We start from the raw sequence: 10,399 nt of genomic DNA on the forward strand, positions 1-10,399 counted from the left end.
ATTTCTGAATGCGCACATGCGTATACATACATAAATTTATATGAGCAGATAATAAGATTATGATATGAGCATATTCAGAGACATAAGATTAATATAATCTGTTATAATATGTGAGAGAATTGTAAAAAATGTTGAAATTGTGAGGCGAATTCCGACCTACAATGTTAACAAATGCGGCGAATTCCTTACCCAAAATCTAACAAATGTCCGCAGTCGAACCTACACCTTCTCTACACTTTACGTTCTCTGATTCAGCTCTGTGTTAGTTTTCCTCCATACTTTTTCGCGACCTTCGGATCCAGTTATTCAAAATTTGCACTCATCTGAAAATATAACGTTGTTCCAAAACATTTGGTCACACTTTTCATGAGTTTTTGCAAATGATTACATCGATTGTCGCTGCTCACGAAGGGCTGCTTCCCAATATCTTTTTCGACTTCGGCTTTTAATTTTGGGGCACTTTTTTTGCGATTTTATTTTATTTTACAAACAATCAGATTACTTTCCCTGTCACTGAACACCCGTGGGCGTCCGGACCGAGGATTATTATTTGTTTTGCCTGTACTTTTAAACTTGTTTACAATCTTTTGAATTGTTGCAATACTTTTATCGACTATACGAGCGATTTCACGCAAAGATTTATTCTCTTTGTGGTATTTTATAATTAATTTTTTTAAGTCATCAGAGAGCTCCTTTCCTCTTCGAGCCATTGCTGCAAATTGTTCAGTAATTAAAAAAAAATTTAGGTTTCTTTAATAATATTCCTAACAGTGTCCTTTTTGTTTAAATTGATTGAACTTTTTAAATTTAAAATTATGCTATCGCGTTATGTTCGTTATGTTCACCAAACAATTGTACGCTGTATACTAACTTTTGTGATATTATTTTCACTCGCCTCAACTAATAAGCGATGTGTGTCTAACGGTATCAACATTTTACAGCTATATTCGAATTGATATTAAAGCGAGTGCCAATGTATACATGCTTTGTGTAAAAACGTGCCATTAGTGCATTGGGAAACACCTTAATTTGAATTATCTTCAAAAATGAAGATGGTGTATACTTACTTAAGTGACTAACTGTATATTTTTATTGAAGTATTTTTACTTAAAACTAACAATTTCAAAATTTTAAATAATTTGGTTATTAATAAAAAAAAAATTTTAATATAAAACTGAATTACGAAATATTCCATTTAAAATGGAAATTTCTCACACGACTTAATAATTAAATTAAGTCATTTAATTTCACCTGCTTTTTTAAACAGGCTAGGCTCAGTTGCAACGTTAAAAAAAGAAAAAAAAACCTGGAAATATAATAAAAAAATTGAAAGTAAAAAAAGAGCTGAAAATATAAAAAAAGCTGAAAATAGAAAAAACCTGTAAATAGAATAAATTCAAAAACATTAAAGAAAAGTTAATATATTATTATTTTGTAAATCATTACTTACCCAAAAGTAAGATGTTCGCTAGCCAAAGGGTTCTGACTTGCAATTTACTTTTAAGTTTTTTTTTATTTTGTCATCGCGCTTCCGATGTCGATCCCTATTTAATTCTTCGTTTACAAACCACTTTGAGTTTTTGAAAAGGAGTACTGTCACCAAATACTCCAACAATTTTTGCTTGTGGGCAAAACACTCATCGGCTTGATCAAACCATTGAGGAAAAGCCTTTTCGGTTTTTTGTTGTATAGCGGACAACATTAGACTACGAACATTGGAATGATGAGCATATTYGTTGAAGAGCTTGACGTACCACATCATTTGCAGTCGACACACTTCGAAGACCCTATCACTAGGATTGACCAACCTTAAATCGCTGTCATCCTTGTAATTCTTCGCTCTGATGAGTTCCTCCGAATAGAACGTTAAATCGCTCTGTGTCTTAGTCATTGCCTTTTTGCACTTTTCGCAATGAATTCTACACAGAATTTTCTGGCAAATACCATAGCCAGTGTAGTACTGCTTGATGTGGACATCAGCTTCATCGTCCTCTTCAACGAAATTTTCGTCTGGAATAACAAAAAATTCCAAACTGAGTTGCTCATACTCTTGATCGCTTTCCTGCACATCTAGATGACGATCTTCGGGGATTAAATTCCAATCTAAATTAATATCGTCATCATCCTCGCAATTTGCCCCCTTGTTCTCAAAATTTTGACTAAGTATATTCATAGATATTAGACGACCTACAATATATTGTATTTCATGGGCAGTCGGATGGGTATTAACCCTTTCGCGGACGTCGGCATAATCCGACACAACGAATGGCTTAAATTGGACACGTCGGTATATGCCGACATAAAAAAAAAAATCGTATATAAACACGTCGGACATAGGCGACGTCTACTGCGTTGGTTTTATATGTAGTAGCTTATTGTGCACCACTGCAGAAGCAATCAGATTTAAGTTAGTGCCCCAATTAGATTTTTTTTGTTTTGTTAACTATAACGGAAATTTTCGTGAGTTGGACAAAAACCTCACATCGGTTATAGCCGACGTACTTATTTGTATTTTTGTACAGTTGTAAAAAAAAGTGTCATTGCGTGAGGACGTAATATTTTTGGTAAGTTTTATTTTTTTACTTTCTTTTTTTCTGTGTTATTTTTGCTCTGACACTAAAAAAAATTAACTTATAGGAACGGATCACGAAAAAAAACAACAAGAACATTTACAAAAAATGTTTGATGAGTGCTGTACCGACGATTCGTTAGAAGAGGACCCGTATCAAACTGACGGCGATGGCGATTCGAACTACGTCATGGAAAATTCATCATCAAGTGACGACGACGTTGATAGTGATGAGGAAAGTGCATGCATTGGCAGCGATGGTGTAGAAGCAGATGAAAATATTGATTCCGAAACGGACGATGTAGAAGCGGATGAAAATGACAAAGATTGGCATGACACGGTTAGCGATATAACAAATTTTAATTTCGATTATACTTCGTCTGCTATAAAAATCGAAATAAGTGACACTTCGTCTCCAATTGATGTCTTCAATAAAGTATTTAATAACAACATCATGGAGCTACTTATTAGCTGTACAAATGAATACGGACTTAAATTAAGTAGCCAGCAGAGAGGTAGCAGATTCAAAAGGATGATGAAATTTTCACCCGTTGATCGTTCTGAAATGTTAAAATTTTTAGGTTTGTGTCTACTTCAAGGGCAAACTAAAGTACCAGAGATTCGTCAGTTTTTTTCGAAATCTGCACTATACTATCACCCGGCATTATCTTCTTGAGATGTCTTACTGCTAATCATGTATGAGGCGAGTCACATATGGCAAAAATATTTAATTTCGTAAAATTGATAAATCAGAGTTTTCAAGCCATCTGAGCAATTTGTGCTAGGTGAATCGTTGTTACTCCATAAAGGTAGGCTCGTTTTTCGTCAATACATTAAATCGAAAAGGGCACGAATTGGAATAAAATTCTTTCAACTATGCGACTCATCCAGCTATGTTTTAAGTATTGAGACTTATAAAGGTAAACAACCAGATCCAACGAAAGGCTCAAAAATCGACGCAATTGTTAATTATTGCTGCTCAAAACTCACACTACTGGAACGTTAAGAAGTAATCGAAAAGGTAATCCAATTGAAGTGACCAAAAAGAAATTAAAAACAGGTCAGTATATTTGGAAAAGACAAGGAAAGGTGTATGTATCAAAATGGTACGACAAAAGAGATGCCCTATGTATCACCACCGGCTACAGTCGACAGATTTTTATAACAAAGAACCGATTTAGGGTAGAAAAGTCAAAACCACTTGAAATTGTGGGATATAATGAATTTATGGGTGGCGTTGATCGCACTGATCAAATGAATTCTTATTATTCAAGTCCTCGTAAGACGATTCGGTGGTATAAAAAGGTTATATTCCGAATGTTAGATTTGGCAGTACACATTTCATTTTTGTTGTACAAAAAAATATTTCCGGCAAAATCAAAAATGGAATTTTTAACTTTTAGAGAAGAATTGATATATGCTATGATAGATTTGCCGAAATCAAAATTTCATCCAGAAAAAACTAGTCGCAAACGTAGATTGACAGTTCCAATTCAAATTGATCATTTTTTGGAAAACATTCCCTGTAAAGGTACAAAATAACAATATATTCGATGTCGTCAATATTCTAAGAATGGCGTTTGTAAGGAAACCAGTGTTCGGCTGGCTGTGAAGTTAACCATTTATATTATTTGTTGTATTTTAGCCTAATTACACAAAAAGAAAAATACACTTTTATTGTCAGATACTGACGACGTGTTCCACAGTAACATCATATTGCATGAAATAGGACATGTCGGTTCTGTCCGACGTCGAGCATATCCGACGTGTCCCTATAACAAATCAAAATCCCTAATTAGGACACGTCGGTGTATGTCGACATACTATAATTTTTTTGTTTTGAGTAAAAATTAAATATTCAATAAACCACAAACCCAAAACTGAAATCGGAATTCAATTATCGGTGTTATAAGCCAAATAAATGCATGTGTCATTCTGATTTATTAAATTTCGTGTCCGCGAAAGGGTTATACCCTGACTCGCTCGGACTCTATAAAAGAAATTCTCCAACGCATCCTGATTCATTTTCCCAAGGAATATATATTGTAATTCCWTTTGTTCCCTAAAGAGCTCTTCTGACAACATTATCATACCCCTAATTGTATTGTAAAAACCATACATTTCACCCGAGCACCGACAGGTAATCTAATGGATTTTAAAAATTCTATGTGATCATAGAGGCGTTGGATCTTCCCGAATTCATTTCTTAAGAGCGAACATTTCAACAGATTTTTGGAACCAATTTGTTTACAGTCTAAATCGTCAAAGAGACCATTCATTCTCTTCACGAATAACTGCGTAGGCTTTACACATTTTAATAAATATTCGTCACTGCCGAATAGATTTTGGCTATAAGCCATTTCGATGCCAGACGCGACCGAATTACTAAAAATCTGAGTGGCACGTTTTACTGACATTTTCTCAAAAATGCTGGGATAAATATGTGACTCCGTAAGTTTCGGACATATGTATTTTAAAGTGTGTATTGCTCTGATCAATAGAGAATAGTTTTTTAATAACATTAAAACTGACTATTCCATCAGAAGTTGAAATGTCATATTTCATCAATGTATTGCGGACAGACTTAATTAGATGGCAATAGTCATATAAGCAATACACTTCAGAACCTTCGTGCATGTAAAAGGGGTTTTTTACATTAATTCTTATCGAATTGAAAATCGAAGAATTTGAAGCCCCTTGATCGCAGACTAAAGCCTTAACATTAATTCCAATGGACTTTAGTGCTGCGATATTTTTATTCAAAATTTCAGATAAATTTTGAATATTAAGTCCACCTTTGGAAATATAGTATGAAAACACATATTTCCAACCTGAACTTAATGGTTGTCTCCATAATCTACAAACCCATCAATAATATCTCTAACTCTATTATAAGTTAGGTCGGACTTAATGATGATTTCATCAAATAAAAGAACGCAGTTACGTTCTAGAACAGACATATTTTTGGCTATTTTGCCTAAATTTGATATGACATTGGCATGGAAGCCAGGAACAACATATTTTATGGGATGCCATCTCAAAGGAGAACTTTTACTCGGTAAAGAGAAACCTWAATCGTCACGCATGAAATTATATGATTTGGTGGACATATAATTAATGTTTTGTTCCAATGTCTTTTCATTGTCACTAAAAAAGTGAGTGCGTTTCGTGACGATCATCCTAGCGAATGTTATAGCGTCTTGGCTAGAAGTCTCATCCGCAACTATTGCACGTTTTTTAGTTTTTCATATTTTTTTTCTAAATCGTAAATAACCCCCTCTAACTCTTTGACATTTTTATTTAGTTTCAGCGCATTACTTTGATAATATGGCGCGGATCGTGCAAATCGCTCGCGGCTGTCTTATGCATAGCCTTCGCAGTTACTTTCTGACTGTAATCCTAATCTCTTTTCTTCTAGGATGGAATATTTTTCAAATTCCATCAAAGTTATGTCGTCCTTTACACTACCTCCTACAGCTACTTTAGGACGAACATAAGTTCTAGTGACGGGCGGGCACACCCAATCACAGTCAGAGCTAGATGAGCTGTGATCTAGTTCTGACACTAATCTTAAACAAGGGAAAGCCCCAGGCAGAAGTCGGAATTTAGTGACAAACTCAGGGTCAAAGTGGTTGCGACAAATAAATAGGGAATCAGAAGGCGATGCAACTATGTTGCAAGCCTTTGCCCAACTTTGACGAACATCTTCCCTTTTAGGGAATCCAAAGAGAGTCGCCTGTATCGAAACGCAGCTGCTAATGCAGTATCTTCGTCTTGGCCGTGGAACCGTCCACAAATGCATGGGTGCATCTTCATTCCCTAATTGGATACATTAAAATTTTTTAATGAACCGCATTTGCTCTCAATTTCCTCACGCCCACTGCACTTGATTCAAAGTGTTTTATGCAAACGAATTCATTGTGAGCGGGTAAATCCAGCGGTGGTGGGATCCTGATGTAGTATTAGCTTTCGTCATCTAAGAACCACCTGCATACCATACATACATTTGTATTAGCATTTGTGGTTCGTTTTGGCGCGATTTCCCCGTTAAAACATATATTTCCACCAATTAGAAAAAAAACTACTTGCATATTACATACATATATATGTACGTACAGTAGAATATCAAAAAAGTTAACAAACATGTCCCAATAGAGTTTTAATATTTCGACAATAATTTTTTACAAAGAAAATCGGGGAAAACATAACAATTGTTTACCTTGCCAAACAAACGGTTGGGTTTGAAAAAAATAGATAAGTTCAAAAAGGTTAACCTAAAGTTAACTTTTTAATGCAGTACATGGACGCTCAAAATCGGTAAACTTAGCCGAAGGTTGAACTTTCTTCTACTGTATTTTTTTTATCGTTATATTTGGCGCAATTCCTCCATGAAAACTTACATACATAGTACATATATCAAAAAAATCAAATACGCAAACACTCAGCCAAATACCACCTGCATACCATGCATTTGTGGTTCGTTTTGGCGAAATTTCCTCGCAAAAACGTATGTATGTATGTATATTAAATACAATTAGAAAAAATCTAACTAATTGCTTATTGCATACATATATGCTTATGTACATATATAAAATCTAAGTACATCCATATATCAGAAAAGTCTTACCGCGTAAAAAAAGAGGCGTTTCCTATAGTAAAATGGGGATACGTTCGATGTCATCTGAAAACCTTGTAAGATGAAATAAATAACTACATATATTTACTTTGAAAAACCGTACAAAAAATCTTGAAAGTTATAGAATTTCAGATTTTATACAAATTCATATGACATTTTAAAGCTTAAAACACATAATTCATACAGGTGAAAAATTGGTAGAGCAAGCAAAAAACAAAAGAAATCTGCTAATCCAGAATTAAAAGCAGAAAAATTAGAATAGAAATAAAAAAAAAAATATTTGCATACATATGTATGTAGCTACAAAATTATTCGTCCCTACTTGATAACAAGCACAATTGTTTGCGGACTAAAGTCGGTAACATCACTAGAGATATTCATCAAATTATCCAATGGTGACTTTCATCCGGTAATAGAGTTTTAAACTGTCGGACTACTTTCCGAAAGGTCTTACGCCGCCGACGTTTTTACAAAAAAAAAAAAAAAAAAAAAAAAATTCAACCGTGTAACTTCAAATCCGTGTAAAAAGAAACCGTGTGAAAAAGAGTTGGGTGTATTGTAAATAGACACATACATACATTTGTATTAGCTTTTGCGGTTCATATTTGCGCGATTTCCCCGTTAGAACATATACGAATATTACCTATATTGCATACATACATATGTACTGTATACATACGTAAAAATTTAAGTACAAACATACATTTGAAAAACCAAATTTATCAATTCTCAATCAATAAGCCCAAATATATATATTGAAAATACATTTGGCGCAATTTCCCCGTTGTAACATATGTATATTACCTACAATTAGAAAAAATCTAACTACTTTCTTATTTTATACATATACATACATAGGTATATCCTATCGTTATATTTGGCGCAATTCCTCCATGAGAACATATGCATATCAAAAAAATCTAACATACCAATTCTCAACCAAAAAGCGCATGAATATATTKTAAATACATATGCATAGCTTTTACCAATGAAGTAGAGAAGCCTGAACCTTCTCTATATTATACGTTCTCTGGTATAAATAAAAAAAAAATATATATATAAAATATAAATAAATATTTATACATTCTCTGGTTGAGTTTTGTATTAGGGGATTTCACCACAAAAATATTATTGGCAGATTCCACCAATATTTAACATAAGGAGGTCGCAAATAGCAGAATTGAACACTTTCATTGTTAAATGAGAAAAGTGATGCTAATTTCAATGTTTACAAATTCGCGTATTTACAATGCGCAAACGACTATGGATATCATTTATAGATATTATGAAAGATATAAGTATGTATTTGATATCAATATCATCGGCATATGCCAGCAGTTGTACACTCTTTTAGAAGATGGTACCTTCACTATTCAGATCTGCAGCTCGAATTATTTTCTCCAGAAGCAGGTTGAAGAAGTCGCACGATAGGGAGTCGCCTTGTCTGAAACCTCGTTTGGTATCGAACGGCTCAGAGAGGCAGCTCCTTTTCGTGCTGTCGAAAGCAGCTTTGAAATCGACGAAGAGGTGGTGAGTGTTGATTCTCCTTTCACGGAACTTTTACAAGATTTGGCCCATGGCGAATATCTGGTCGGTTGTTGATTTTCCTGGTCTGAAGCCAAACTGATAAGGTCCAATCAGTTTGTTGACGGTGGGCTTTAATCCTTCACACAATATGCTCGATAGAACCTTATATGCAATGCTGAGGAGGCTTATCCCACGGTAGTTGGCGCAGATTGTGGGGTCTCCTTTTTTGAGGATTGGTCATAGCACACTTAAATTCCAATCGTTGATCATGCTTTCGTCCAACCATATTTTACAAAGAAGCTGATGCATGCTCCTTATCAGTTCTTCGCCGCCGTGTTTGAATAGCTCGGCCGGTAATCCATCGACCCCTCCGCTTTGTTGTTCTTCAGGCGGGTATTGCTATTCGAACTTCTTCCTGGTCGGGCAATGGAACGTCTGCTCCATCGTCATCTATCAACGCCTTCTCCTGGCGTTGTGCGTTCACTGCCATTCAGCAGGCTGGAGAAGTGTTCCCTCCATAATTTAAGTATGCTCTAGGCATCGGTGACTAGATCACCTTTGGGGGTTCTACAAGAATATGCTCCGGTCTTGAAACCTTCTGTAAGCCGCCGCTTACGAGCTTTCGAGCGTTACCCCTGTCGGCCAGCTTATCAAGCTCTTACTCACGCATTTCGGCCTCTTTCGTTTTTTGTCTGCAAATGCGTTTCGCTTCCCTCTTCAACTCTCGGTGTCTATCCCATCCCGCATGTGTTGTGGTCGATCGTAACGTTGCGAGGTAGGCACCCTGTTTTTTCTCCGCTGCGACACGGCACTCCTCGTCGTACCAGCTGTTCTTTTGCACTTTCCGAAAACCAATGGTTTCGGTTGCAGTTGTACGTAAGGAGTTTGAAATGCCATCCCATAGTTCCCTTATACCGAGTTGTTGACGAGTGCTCTCAGAGAGCAGGAGTGCAAGACGAGTAGAAAATCGTTCGGCTGTCTGTTGTAATTGTAGCTTCTCGACGTCGAACCTTCCTTGTGTTTTATGGCGTGCGTTTTTTGCTGCACAGAGGCGGGTGCGAATCTTGGCTGCAACAAGATGGTGGTCCGAGTTGATGTTAGGACCTCGGAGCGCACGCAAATCTGAAAAACTGGAGACCATCTATCACAACATGATCGATCTGGTTGGTGGTTTTTCGATCCGGAGACAGCCAGGTAGCTTGATGTATCTTCTTATGATGGAATTTAGTACTACAGATAATCATATTTTGGGCCCCGGCGAAGTCGATCAGCCTCAACCCATTTGGGGATGTTTACTCGTGGAGGCTGAATTTACCGACCGTAGTGCCAAAGATACCTTCTTTGCCCAGCCTGGCGTTAAAGTCGCCAAGCACGATTTTGACATCGTGGCGGGGGCAGCTCTCATAAGTGTTTCCAAGCACTCATAAAAGTCATCTTTGGTCACATCGTCCTTCTCTTCCGTCGGGGCGTGGGCGCAAATCAGCGATATGTTGTGGATTGTGGCTAGACGTTCATTCACCGGAGTGAATGATATTACTCGGCGACGGAGTCTCTCTCCCACCACGAACCCCACACCAAACTTGCGCTCCTTTATATGGCCACTGTAGTAAATGCCACAAGGACCTACTCGTCTCTGTCCTTGTCCCGTCCATCGCATTTCTTGGACG

The sequence above is a fragment of the Bactrocera latifrons genome, unplaced genomic scaffold (assembly GCF_001853355.1).
Source record: "Bactrocera latifrons isolate USDA-ARS-PBARC rearing strain unplaced genomic scaffold, ASM185335v1 scaffold_52, whole genome shotgun sequence".
NCBI classification, from domain to species: Eukaryota; Metazoa; Arthropoda; class Insecta; order Diptera; family Tephritidae; genus Bactrocera; species Bactrocera latifrons.